Here is a 13,695-nt window from a genome sequence, read left to right as displayed (position 1 = left end):
AGCTAAGGAGTCTTAGGCCAGCTTGTTCTCAGCTGAAGGGAGATGCAGAGCCTAGGAAGGGCACAGGCTCATCTGTTCAGATATATTCTGTGGATTTGCCATTATGGTCCAGTAAGAGCCTATAGGTATAGGGTCCACTCTGTTTCACAAACCTCAAACCTGTGGAAAATCAAATGGGAAGCACTGAAATGCTGGCCTCAGGGGGGACTGGCAGTGACTTGCCTTATATTTTGAAACAGTTTCCACCCTGAGCTATTTCTTAGTTAAAAGTACCACCATTGTTAGGAAAGGCTCTTCTGTATATATATATTTTTAAAAGGCGCTTCTTTTTAATTGTCTGAAACTACTGCAAGCTGGTAAGCACACCGCTTGATTTCCTCATTCCTGACCTGGGTGATCCAGGTGGAAAAAAGGGTGGGAGGTGGGGATGGGCACAGAGAGAAAAGTGTTCTGGGCAGAGAGGACACCAAAACCTGTGGGTCTCTCAGACCTGCCCGAGGTCCTACCGTCAGACATGTTGGTGTATAAAATAGCAATTTATATCTATTAGTTTGAACTATTGGAAACTGCAATCTTTATAGGTTAAGATGGCTAAATATAGTAATATAGAGTGATAGTAATAATGCTAGCAATTAAGCAAATAGTGGGCATTGAAGCTTGCTCATTAGTACTCAGATCTGCAAAGGGTTGGAACGTGTTCTTATTTTCTTTGGAGGTCTCATTTCTCACTTGATAGCAGAAGGGTGGGTGAAGGAGGGAGAGCATGTTTTAATTTTCTGATTTAATGCAATTCTGGTCCTGTGATTTCAAGCAGCCTCTTTTATGTTAACATGGTTCATTTTGAGAAAATATTGGTCCTTCGGGGTTTCTTTCTGTTTCGGTTCTCTTTCTGTTCATCTAATGCTGCCACCGTCTAAGGGAAGCTCGTGTAACAGCACGGGCAGGGGAAAGGAGTCCTCAAGGGTGTCCCTGGGTCCTTGCTGGCCTCGCCTGAGCTGTGTGTCCTCCTTGTTGCTACTGGGCACCCTGCATGTGTGCCTGCTGAGGGCTCCCGTGGACACCTATGGACCGGGCCTCCACCTCTGCCTCTGCCTGGAGGTCCCTGGGTCTGTAGCCTCCTGTTCCTGTCTTCTTCTTCCTCACCTTTTGGTCTTTTTAGTGTCGTTGAGGTCCCTGGAGGCTGGTCAATTTCAGTCGCGTTCTCTCCACCTGCCTCCATCACGCGAGGCCCTGGGAGGCTGCTCGTATGCTTTCCTTCTGTCTGTGCTTCTCTGCCTGCTCCCATGCCACGCTGGATGCACTGGATCCCAACGCAGGCTTTCTGTGAAAGGCTTTCGGGTTTTCCAGCCAGTGCCCAAGGAAGGAGGACCCTGACCTCAATGAGTGTGCCAGTAGTTTCTCAAACCTGTAGAGAGCTTCTAGGAGTCTCATGTCCTCTCCCTATCATCTCTTAAGATTTGTTTGAAGGGTAATGGACAAAGAGAAATGGGGACCCTGCTTGGGCTGACTCATGCCTGTTCTCTCCTCTCTTCCTACTTCCTCCTGCTTCCCTTCTGGGTGGAAAGAGCTCCTCTTAATGTCAGATCACCCTTTTTTCGTACTTGATGGAAGGTTTCTGCTGATTAATTTACATGTTGCTATTCTATGACTTTCTTTGGTCTAGGTGGAATGAACTTCACCCTTGCTTGGGAATCAACATGGGAAATACAATAGGGTGCATTTGAGAAACAGTATCCCCGATGTCTACGAAAGGCCAGGTAGGTGCCAATCACTTTGATTCGATTCTCCTAACAACCCTGTCCACAAACTCAGTTTACAGCTGATACAACGCAGGCAGAGAGATGGAATGATTTGTCTGAGGTCATACGGAATGATTAGTGCTGCAGAACTGTGATTTAGACCCAGACCTCCCAGACTGTAAAATGTAAGGACTTCCCACTAGGAGTAATCCTCACAGGTCTAAAATATCTACTACATCTGTCACATATGTACCACACAAGTGTGCTTTTGGTGAGACTAACATATATTCCTGTATTTCATAGAGCATAACTCAGAGGGAAAGAAGAACCTTGCAATATTTCAAGATTATTGTAATATGTTTATATTTAATGAAGTATGCATAATATTTATGTAGTATTTTAACTCGAAGAGTTTTGTACCTCAGTCTTATCATCGTCCGGCTTATTTACTCTCCCCCACCTCTGTGTGGCCCCATTGATGTGGTGAGTCTCTGCTGGCCATTGGTTGGGTCTGTTGTTAGTAGTCCCAGGTATGGGTTGGCAGAGCGGGAGCCTCACATCCTGTTCCCCCACGACCTGTGTCGTGTTCTACTCCCATGGTAAGCTCCCGTGTCTCCATGACAGGCTGGCCAAGAGAAGCTACTTGCAGACGGCCACGGCCACCACTCAGAAGTGGAGAACATTGTTTTGGAGTCAAAGAGACGGGCCCCAGAGGCAGGCAGGAAGAGTAGCCGACTTAGCAACATTGCCAGCTTCCACAAACCAGCTGATGACCCATGTGAGCCCAGAATGGAAAAGACTGTCACATGTTGGGTGCCTGGCCTGGACCTCACATCAGGTGGTGAGTATTGTCCGTTCTGACCGTGAAGGTCAGTGACTAAGGTATGAGTACAGTGTGGGTCTGACAGCTCTGGCTTCTCACTATGCCAGCCTGTGAGCCCAGAGTGGGGACTCAGACAGGACCCGGGCAAGATCCTCCCGGCTGCCCTTGCTCACAAGGACTCATGTGAGGCACAGGTGCCATGATCGTTGAGTGCCAGAACACATACTACGGGACTGTCAAGGCCAATGAGCTAGACCTGAATGTCATGGGGCACAACTCGATTTGGGGCACTCATGGGAAGCGTCATCGTGTGAGCTCACGATAGAGATGACATTTGAGTTGGCTTCTGAATAACAAGTGAGAGTTTGCCAGATAAGAAGTGGGAGAAGGCATTCCAAAGAAGAGGAAACAGCAAATTCAAAGGTGTCAGAGCAGGAAAGTGTGTCTATGTGTGGGGTCTAGAGAATGCCTTGTTGCAGGTTGGAGACCACTGGACCATGTGTCCTTGGGAGGTTGTATTTCCTACTCCAGATGCACTTTTTGCATCATCATGATGACAAACGTCTGCTCCCTTGTTTTGGTCCCAGTTTCCCAGCCCCTCCCTAAGTGGGGCTGACTTGTCACTCTGTCCTCTTCCCATACACTCAGCCTATCCTGATCCTTAGCACCAAGCACTGACCTTTGTATATTAGAGATGAGAAACATCTCCTAATACAAAGGAACTGTGGTTTAATTCTCGATTCTACTTGATCTTTCTCCCATGAAGACTTTGGCCTGGTCCTCATAGACTCATGGATAGGCCCATAGCTAAAGGTCCTGCCTCTTTTACTGATATTTCTCCAAACATTTGAGTCCTTTTTTGGAACTGAAGCTCAGTGACTGGGGACTTAACACATGCTATAAAACTTCTGTGGTGCAGCTGCCTCTAAATTGATCCATTATTTGTTTAGAGGGGCTACTTTTTTCATTATTGCCTGAAAAAAAAATCCTGCTTCTAATTATTTACGGTTTCCAAAATTGCCTCTGTCTCCATGTGTCGACTCTGAGGTTTTCTCTCATTTACCACCGTGCGTACTCTGTGCTCTAAATTATTAGTGCTAAGCCCATGCCTTTGTGTGCTCCACACTGTGTCAACATTGGGGGAAATTCTCTTTCTTTCTCTTTCTTTCTTTCTTTCTTTCTTTCTTTCTTTCTTTCTTTCTTTCTTAAATACCTACTATGTGCTAAGCACTGGAAATAGAGTGGTAAGCAAGACATAGTCGTTGACATCACAAAATTTAAGTTTTAGTGAAGGAAGACTAATGATACCCAAATAAGTCAATAGGAAAGCTATTTAAAGACTTAGATGTGCCAAGAAAAAAAAGATTGATGTGTTAGAATCTGATGGGGGGTAGATGCAGTGGTAGTGGGATGACCTCTCAGGGGATGTGTCATTTGAAATAGAAGGCAGGGGCACCTGGGTGTCTCCGTCAGTTAAGCATCTGACTCTGGATTTCGGCTCAGGTCAGGATCTCACAGTTCATGGGACGGAGCCCTGTGCGGGGCTCTGCGCTGACAGCGTGGAGCCTGCTTGGGATCCTCTCTCTCCCTCTGTCTCTGCCCTTCCCCAGCTCGCGTGCTCTCTCTCTCTCAAAGTAAATGAATGAATGAATTTTAAAAATTAAAAGAGAAATTAAGTGATAAAAGTAGCCGAGGGAAGCACATTCCCAAACAGCAAGAGTGGAGGCCATGTGGCAGGGAAAAACTTGGAGGCTTGCAAGAGGCAGTGAGGCATGCCGTGAAACAGGATAGTAGGCAAGAGCCCAACCTTAGGGAACAAGGCAAGGGTTTTGCATTTTTTCAAAGACACTTGTTGAACCATGTTATGGAGGATCTGTTATTTAGCCTGGATTCATAAAAAGTGATTGCAATGGAAGGTCCAAAGACTGTACTGTGAGGACGGAGGCTTCGATGAGGGTAAGAGCCACATTCAGAGGCAGAAGCTCCCCATGCTTTTTGCAGTGTTCAGTGGGCTGCAGGGAGATAGCCAATTTCCATCTTAAATGTCCATCATCAAGTCAAACCCGTGAAACCACGCGGAGGATAGAAATGGCTCCCAACACCTTGTCCTGGTAGCATCGTAGTCTTTCCTGGGAAGGGGTGTGTGTGCGTGTGTGTGTGCGCGTGCACACATGTGGATGTGCAGGGAGCGTGGAACGTATGCCAGGCTGAACGCCTCATTTTATTTTCATTCTAAAGTTTGCATAACACGTTGGGTTGGGTACTTTTGAGATCTCGGCTCTGGCTAAGGAATTAGTGAAACTGCAAACAGGGAAAAGGTAACATCAGGTCACCAAGACAAAACACTTCCAGGACAAAGGTTTTCAATATCTTCTGCACGTCTCTGCTGTGGCCTGCATAAACTGTAGCTGTTTCATTCCAATTTTATCTTAGAAATAGTTTTTTGTCCATCAAGAAGTTATGATTGACAACACTCGCATGGATTTGTTTTGTATCGAAAGTTCATCCACTGGCGATAGCACTCACTCCGATAAATTTGTGCCGCCACATCCACTTAAGTTATGTGAACTATGAGGGAAAGCTTGTCTCGCATCTTAGTTGAACTGGACCGTTTTCTGAGCCCATCGGATGGCTTAGTTATTGAAACATTATTATATGTAAATATTTACCTACTACGGATCAAAATTGTCTTAGCACAATAGATTCTGAGACCAAGACGGCAGCTGCCCTCCATCACCGCTAGCTTAAAATATTTAAGTAGCCTCGTATCTTTATCAATTAACTTCTTACGTTTTACAAACACTAGAGTGCTCATGAAGAACTATTACTATGGAAAAAAAGTGGAGGGAAATTCAGCCCACTTGAAAGGTAAAAGAAAAGGTAAGAGGACGAGAGTACAGGAGTCACAGGAAAGTCAGAAGAGTGCTCTGTCCAGGACAGCCTCCTCTGGTGTCAACATCCCTGTCTTCCTGCCTGTGTTTGACAGTTGTCACAATGTCAACAAGTCTTACATGTGTACAACATAGACTCACCACATACGTATATATACACAGAGGCGTACGTATACATATGTGGACATGTGTATGGAACTGTTTATTACAAATGCATTTCACAAACATTCACTCAGTGAGGTAACTGACAGACATTTGAACTCTACAAAGTTCAACACTACTGCAGGCAGTCGGAATACAGCGGTGAACAAAACAGATAGAACCTCTGCCCTTGGAGAGTGTCCACCAATTTTAAGAATTCTGGGGTATTCTGTCAGATGCTGATACCACGGTTTGCTTAACCATTGTCCTGTTTTGGGACTTTCCAGTTGTTTCTCATGATTATAGAAGGTCCCCGACCTATGATGGTTCTGGCTTACGATTTTTTGACTTTATGATGGTGAGAAAGAGATACCCATTCAGTAGAAACTGAATCTTTGAATCTTGCATTTTGATGTTTTCCTGGGCTAGCAATATGCAGTGGGACCCTCCCATGTGACTCTGGGTAGCGGCCGCAGCCCCCAGACGGCCACATGATCACAAGGGTGAACAGCCGATAGGCTGACAACCACTCTGTATCCATATGGCCGTTCTGTTTTCATACTTTGAGTATAATAGTCAATCGATTGCATGTGATATTCAACACTTTATTATATAAAATGGGCTTTGTGTTAAGTGATTTTGCCCAACTATAGCTAATGTAAGTGTTCTGAGCACGTTTGAGGTCAGTGAGGCTAAACTGTGATGTTTGGTGTTAGATGTGTGTTAGATGCATTTTTGACTCGTGATAGGCGTAACTCCGTTGTAAATCCAGGAGGATCTGTATTAAAAAACGCTACACTAAATGTCCTTGTACATTTTTGTCCTTGTGTGTGAGCATGTATCTGTAGGACAGATTTTTTTATTTAAGGCTTTTCCAAAAAGTTATTCCCCTAGTTAAAAGCTTTGAAATGAGTTTCATTTTGAATTATGTATTTTGATTAATGCCATTTTGCCAAATCCAGAAAATAATTTTAATAAAAGGTTAGGGGGAACCTCCTCTGGGGTTCTTTTTCTATTTCCCTGCCTTTTGCCTTATGCCAAAATTTTTTTTAATGATTTCCTTGCCAGTAACTGCTTTTGGCATAGCCAGAAGCTGAACATCATGGGGTTGGTGGGGAGGGTGGGGGGAGACGGAAAGGAGCATTTGGCTCCAAATTGCATAATTTGGCAAGTTTTCCTACTACGGTAGTCATGTTTTTGCAAGATTCAGTGAACTTTCTGAAGGCTGACTCTCCAGAAAAACCATGACAGCATGGCTGCCTCTCTCCCTCTTGACTCATCCCTCTCTCCCTTGTCGTTCAGGGCTCTGTGGAGGCTGTTGAGTTTCTTGGGCTGTTCTCTTGCCCAGTGGAATAGGCCTTACTTCTTCTTTATTCCATTTTGCATTTGAACTCTTTCCCCTTCTAGTAGTTACCTCAGACACGATAACAGAAGGCCAGTGAGGGTTTTACTGTGTATGTGTGTAGGTAGAGACCATGAAGATGTGCTTCCAAGGATGACTGATGAAATGGCATTCCCTCTTTGTCTGATGCCATAATAGTAATCGACAATGGCAAATACCCTTTTTTTTCTGAGTATAGGTGACACACAATGTTACATTAGTTCCAAGTGTACACATAGTGATTTGACAAGTGTATACATTGTGCTGTGCTCATCACAAGTGTAGCTCCCATCTGTCACCATATGTCACTTTTATAATGTCAATGACTATATTCCTTAACGGTAGCGAATATTCTTGATTACTTACTCGGTGCTAGGCACTGTGCTAAGCCCTCATCTTATTTGTTTCATTCCCTTAATAACGCTACAAGGTAGGAACCATCCTCCCCATTTTCCATGTGGGAGAATAAGAAATGAGAAAGTAACTGCTCAAAGCGCACCCAACTAAAAGTTGGAAGATCTGGAATTTGAAGCCAGGTCTTTTGGATTCTGGAGTCCCGCAGTCCTGACCTCCATGCATCCTGCCTCATTTCCTGTCTAGGCTGTGTCTGAGGGTATCTCGTGTTGAAGGAGCTTTTCTCTACTCGTCCTCTGGCACGCATCAAAGCCACAGCCGTAGGCCAGCGCTGAGCTGCTGAGAAACACGATAAAGGCGTTTATGATGCTGCTGCAGATGACTATGACCTCATCTTCCAAGACAGACCTACTATGTGGGAGAGAGGAGGCAGAGTTGGACTCAGAGACCTGAGTTACAGTGTTAGCTCTATCACTTATCAAGCACTGTGACTTTTCTTGGTTTCTTAACTTGGAAAATAGTGACCATCACTCCCTTCTAAGTTGCAGTGAGGACGAGACAGTATGTGTACAAGCACCCACTAAAGGATACTTTTATTGTTATTTGTTATTATCGCCCCAAGTGAGGCAAAGACAATCCAAGTCTCCATGAGAAGAAAGAACATAAGTCTGAGTTCCTGACTGAGGAGAGGCAAAAGTTTCCGGGAACTGCAACATGGATGAACCTTGAAAACATTACACTAAGTGAAAGAAGGCAATCACAAAGATCACATACTGGATGATAACATTCATATGGAGTATCTGGAACAGGCAAATCTATACAGACAGAAAGTGGTTCATTGGTTGCCCAGGGCTGGGAGGCCTAGGGGGCCTGGAGTGTGACCACTAATGGGTATGGAGTTTCTTTTTGCGGTGATACGCATATTCCAGTGTTGATTCTGGTGATGGTTTTGTAACTCTGTGAACATACTAAAAACCATCGAATTGCATACTTCAAGTGGGTGAATTGTAAAGTATTGGCATTACATCTCAATAAAGATTATCTGTTAAAAATAAGTTTCTGATGTCTGCTTTCTTAAAAGAAATTGAGAAATACTCAGTCTATCATGTTTATATTGAATGCATTTCTCAAAAACAGCACTGTCTCTTTCTTAGCCAGGGCATTTAGACAAAAGTATCAAAATATCAGTACAGAGTAAAACACAAAAAAAGCTAAAGGCAAAACAAAGTCAGGAAGAGAAGCTAGACGGAAAAAAGTAGAAAGCTGGAAAGGAGACTGCCTATAAGTCTACACTGAACCTGACTCATGCTCCACGGGGCAGGCATTTTGAGCTGTTTGTTATACAATGATGGATCTGCAGTGATTCACCCACACACTCTTGTGGGGAATCCATGTGACAAAATGGCCTCCATGAAAAAGCAACTTGACCTTGCCCCACAGGCCACCCAGATGTGCATGTGGCAAGATGCCAAGGTAAGATGAGGACAGTTTGGTGCTTGTAGAATCAAACCATGGTGTCTGAATCTCAATTAACTGACCTATCCATCCAGGTCCAGCTGTAGGTGTTTGGTCCACGGCAGGTGTGATACCTGCCAAAATATGAGAAGATGCAGAAGTAGAGAAGTAACTTGGCCATAAATGTCTTGTCTCTTGTCTCTGAAAAAAAATACCTATAAAAGTGCCTGGCTCATGTTAAGACCTTAATGGATGTTTGCGGAAAGGATTGTTGTTGGAATGAACCCAGCCATAAAAGATGTTGTCTCCCTCCCTGACTCTTAGGTAGTGAATTCAGGGGAAAAAAAAGAGATGAACCACTTTTTGACATAATAATTTTTATTTTTGGTTGTACCTTCCAGTTTTTAGAGCACCCCTACCTACGTCAATAGCTCATTTGATTTTGAACAGCACTATAGAGGTATAGAATGCTAGATGGCATTTAGAGATGCCTGTCCTGTTCAAGGTCATATGGCCAGGGTCAAGACCCAAGTTCAGTGTCTTCCCAGGTCATGTGAGTTGAAATTACCTGGCCTAGTTAGTCAATTTAATTTTTCAATGTTTCAAGGGATTATATCGAAGCTACCCAGCATCACAGAGTGTGCTGTTGGTAAAAACATCACATATGGCAACGATGGGGGTTGACCAACCAAGTACCACTTCTTGAGGCCAAAATGAAGGAGTGAGCTATGACTAAGAGCACAGAACCCAGTGCCTGTGGGGGAAGGGGCTTAACAAGGTGGTTAAGAGCGTAGGTCCAGAACCACATTCTGGTTGCGGTCCAGTTTTGTCATCTGTTAAATTGGGGCAGTGTCCCCATGATGTAAGATTGTTGCCAGGGTTGAGCGTGCTACTGTGTGCTGAGTATGTAGCAGAGTGCTTAGCACATAGTTAGCGCTCATTAAAAGCTATGTTTTAGACGCTCATTTCTTTTTTCTATTTTTTTCTGCCATCCTCTCATTGCCATCCTCTTCACTGTCATTTGCTGAGGAAAGTACAGGGCTGTCTCATAACAACTGAGAATTTGGATGTCTTGTGAGGAGGCACAGACGTACGGATGGGATTCAGGGTATGGCTGTGGTCTGCCCTCTCCACAGGCTGGACAAGGTTGGAACTCAGAGGTCCACACAGGGCAGCAAGCATAGGCAGGGATGTGGAAGGTGGGGGTCCGGTGGGGAAGGCTGTGGCAATAGGCACCTGTCGGGTTTCAACGCTGCAGTCGAAGCAGCCAGGCACAGGACTTGCATCGAGAGGCCGAGGCATCGGTTCAGAATCGGACGGGTGAGTGGGCCGTCCAACCTCCCACCACATACTGCGGGTGCCCCGGCTCAGGGCCTTTACCCCCAACCCCTGGGCAGACTCGGGCTAGCAGACAGGTGCTTTCCCTCCAGGCAACGCGCTGGCCTTCAGAAGCTGGAGCTTGCAGCAGAGGTTCTAAAGGGAATCCCATTAGCTCTCAAATGCCCAACTTTATTCTTTTTTTTCCATATATGAAATTTATTTGGTTTCCATACAACACCCAGTGCTCATCCGTGCCCTCCTCAATACCCATCACCCACCCTCCCCTCCCTCCCACCCCCCATCAACCCTCAGTTTGTCCTGAGTTTTTAAGAGTCTCTTATGCTTTGGCTCTCTCCCACTCCAACTTTATTCTTGATGTTCCTAAGACATGAGGGGCAAATGCAAACTAGTAAGAGGGGCAAGTTAAAAATCACGTGATGTCTCAACCACTGCAGGATTCCCCAACCCATTAATCAACTCTGTCAATCGCCAGAGACTCATTTGACCCCATGAACCAATCACCGCAGGTGCACACGACCTTCTCTGCACGGCCCAACATCCAGTCTCCCGTCTTCTAAATCTTTTGGTGTGTACCTGTGCAACAAGGTAAAGGACATCGTCTGCAGTTTGTCCAGTTTAAACCAGTACCTGCGGGAAGTGAGTGTTGATTTCAAATCTGGGCCTTGCAGGAAATGTTAATGATGTGCTACGGGGAGAGTGGGAAATACCACTGGCTAGATGAAGAGTGCAGAAAATGCCGCTCAGGGGAACGGGCTACTGTATCAGGATTTAAGAGACTTGAATTCCAGACTTTGCTCTACTGCTGACTATCCTATAACCTGGGTTGGCCCCGGTGTTGTTGACTGTTAGATATGGTTAACCCTTGAGCTCTGTCTTTGACTGTCACAATGATCTGATGAGATAATATGGGGAGAAGAATTTTGGAAACTAAAAACTGCTTAATTCTTTCATTCAGAAGTATTTGATAGCAGCATATTTGATACTAACTCAATGTAGCAGGTCCGGAGGGGGCAAACAGACCCGGGGTCTCTGTTGCTTACAGGATGAGGTTAAGCCTCAACTGCTATGAGAGAAGGAAGCAGAGTGGGGAGGACGGGGTGGAGGAGCAGGGCCCGGAGCCTGGGAGGGAAACTGACAAGGCAGTTCCCTCAGGTTCCGCGGGCAAAGATTATGCCCATGGAACCAGACTTCAGAGATCAGGAACCACAGCCGGGAACCTGGAAAACAGAGGCGCCGAGGTTCAGAAAGGGGGCTGCCGAAGCCCTGGTCAGGAACCCCAGCAGGCCCGGGGTGCAGGCAGCCCAAGGGAAGAACAGGCCTTTTCAGCGTCACCCCCTCTTACCAGACCAGCTGACCGAAGAGACACAGAAGCGAGCTCTAAGTAAGTGCAAAACAAAGCAGTGGGGCTCCCACTTGAGTGTCATCGGGATCACCTGGGGCGCTTCTGAAGCCACAGCTCTCTGGGCCCCACTCTCAAGTTTCTGATTCAGTAAGTTCGGGGTGGGGCCCTCGCCCAGGGCATTTGCATGTCTAACAAGTTCCCAGGTGCAGCTCGTCTGCTGGTCTGAGGGGGACACTTAGCCAACCGAGCACCCTGGGGCGGTCGCTCTGAATTCCTGGCCCGTGAAAGAAATGGTAGGCAGAGGAAGCATGTCCGAGTGTCCCGGCATCCCCCTCACCCGAAGCAGGTGCTCTGACTTGGTGCTGCCACAGGCTCAGACCGCCCACCCCCACCCAGTGGTGATACCGGGCTAGGAGCCCTGGTGTGGGCGGTGCTGGGACTGCCTTCTTCTCTTTGTAATCATGGACAGGGGCCGGCCCGGGGCGTCTGGGGCCCTCTCTGCTTTACCTCCACGACTTGAGGATGCTCGGGACAGGTTAGAACTACCATCTATGGACACAGACGGTTTAGGGGCATTTTTCTCTCTTGGAATATTTGCGAGTAGGAAAACACCTTCTGTATCACGCTGAATCGCTTCCCTCGTCTTTGTCTGCCTTTCTTCAAGGTTTGCAAGTGGTTGTGATTAGCCGGTTACGTTTTTCTCCTGTTCTGTGAGGCTTCTGCACTGGTTGTGCACCGTAAACTGGACGAAGTCGGGTGGCCGCTTGAGTCTCCATCCCTTGCACGGTCTTGGCAATACGACTGGTAATGCAGGGGCGGTCTTCTTCCCCCTCCCCTCCCTTCTACTCCCCGTCCATTGAGACATACAGGTGCTCTTTGCCCTCCATTCACAATTTTCTCAGTGCTCCGGTGGTGGGGAGAGAAAGACTAAGTAGAGTATAAGAAGCAAATTGTTACTCGAGCATAGAGGATGGAGTGTGTTGGCCATGGCTGGGTCAGGGAAGATTCTCTCAACTGGCGTTTCCTAACTCCGGCCGTGTGATAGAATCACTGGGAGTTTTTTGTAACTAATACTGATCTGGGATGGGACCCTTGGCACTGGAAAATTTGAATCTCCTCAGGGCATTGTAATGTGTAGTCAAGCCTGAGATTTGCTGTTATAAACCAATGTTTCTTAACAACACCTGGGTGCTAAGCACAGCTGCATTTTGGTGTGACTTCCTTTTCATAACCACAAGCCATGCTAAGGAGGGTTGGAGGCTGCCACCTATGGGGTAGAAGTCCACTCCACAACCCTAAGTTTAGACAGGTAACAATAGGAAGTAGGTTACCTCAGGACCAGGTGGGCAAGATTTAAAAAAATGCAATTTCTGAGGGCAGCAAACAATCCCCAGCTGAGGATGACAGAGGCCGGAACCAATTCAGGAGTATGAGCCAAGGATTTCGGTGCCGAGAGAGCAAACTACCAGGGTCAGATCATCCCAGGCCCCTGGAGCCAGCACAGGGATAAAGCTTCATTCCAGAACCAACTGCGGCTCAAGGCAGGAACTCCATGTCCTGGGCCAGCACTGGGTGAGTGGGACTGTGTTCACCCGGGGTTTTCCCACCCGGGACATGAGAAAGAGGAAGGTAGCAGGGTCTCGAAAAGTAAAACGTGGAGAGGAAATTGCCTGGCTTCCATAATGCTCAGCAACCAGTTGCATTGTTTTTGTTTTTGTCTGCACCAGACTGACCTGATGTTTCTGACGTTGTACAGATCCCCGGGATAATGAGAATCCAGACAAAATAGTCTCTCGGAGCAGCGCTCTTTAAATAGTGCAAATGAATTCCCAGGGGATCTTGTGAACGTGGCGATCCTAATTCATTTGGTGTGCGGGGCGGGGGGAATGGGAGAGTGGGAACTGGAGGGGCCCGAGAGTCTGCATTCCTCACGGTCCACCATGCGATGCTCATCTGAGGGCCACTTTTCAGTAGCAAGGACTTAGAGACAAGGGGATGTCTGCCTTAAATGCACTGGAGGACAACACCCCGCGGAGACCCGCGGAGTCACTATTGATGAGGAGGTTGACATCTGCTTTCCATCTTTTCTCAGATTAAGGGAGTCTATGGTTTTTGCCGAAGGGTCCCATTCCTTGAGAAAAATGGCTTTCTGAAGACCTGAGTGCAAGGACAGCATAAACAATGTCTGTCTCACATCACACGCTGTCCTCCTCCTCACCCTGTCCCAT

General features: G+C 46.5%; 2 long non-coding RNA genes across 4 annotated transcripts in view; one reads left to right on the top strand and one right to left on the bottom strand.

The window, feature by feature from the left end:
• Nucleotides 1-13,695, top strand: part of LOC121012889 (uncharacterized) — a 280,849-nt gene that overhangs the window by 200,843 nt on the left and 66,311 nt on the right. For all 3 annotated transcript variants that reach the window (XR_005782382.1, XR_005782383.1, XR_005782384.1), the window contains one exon: nt 2,364-2,580. This is a non-coding gene — a long non-coding RNA (uncharacterized LOC121012889). The remainder of the gene's footprint in view (nt 1-2,363; nt 2,581-13,695) is intronic.
• Nucleotides 10,454-11,578, bottom strand: LOC121012890 (uncharacterized). Its single transcript, XR_005782385.1, has 2 exons — nt 11,468-11,578; nt 10,454-10,752 (listed from the first exon to the last, which is right to left on the bottom strand). It is a non-coding gene; the product is annotated as an uncharacterized LOC121012890 (long non-coding RNA).

The sequence above is a fragment of the Herpailurus yagouaroundi genome, unplaced genomic scaffold (genome assembly GCF_014898765.1).
Source record: "Herpailurus yagouaroundi ecotype Mexico unplaced genomic scaffold, PumYag 197, whole genome shotgun sequence".
Taxonomy (NCBI): domain Eukaryota; kingdom Metazoa; phylum Chordata; class Mammalia; order Carnivora; family Felidae; genus Herpailurus; species Herpailurus yagouaroundi.
This window is presented reverse-complemented; position numbering and strand designations above follow the sequence as displayed.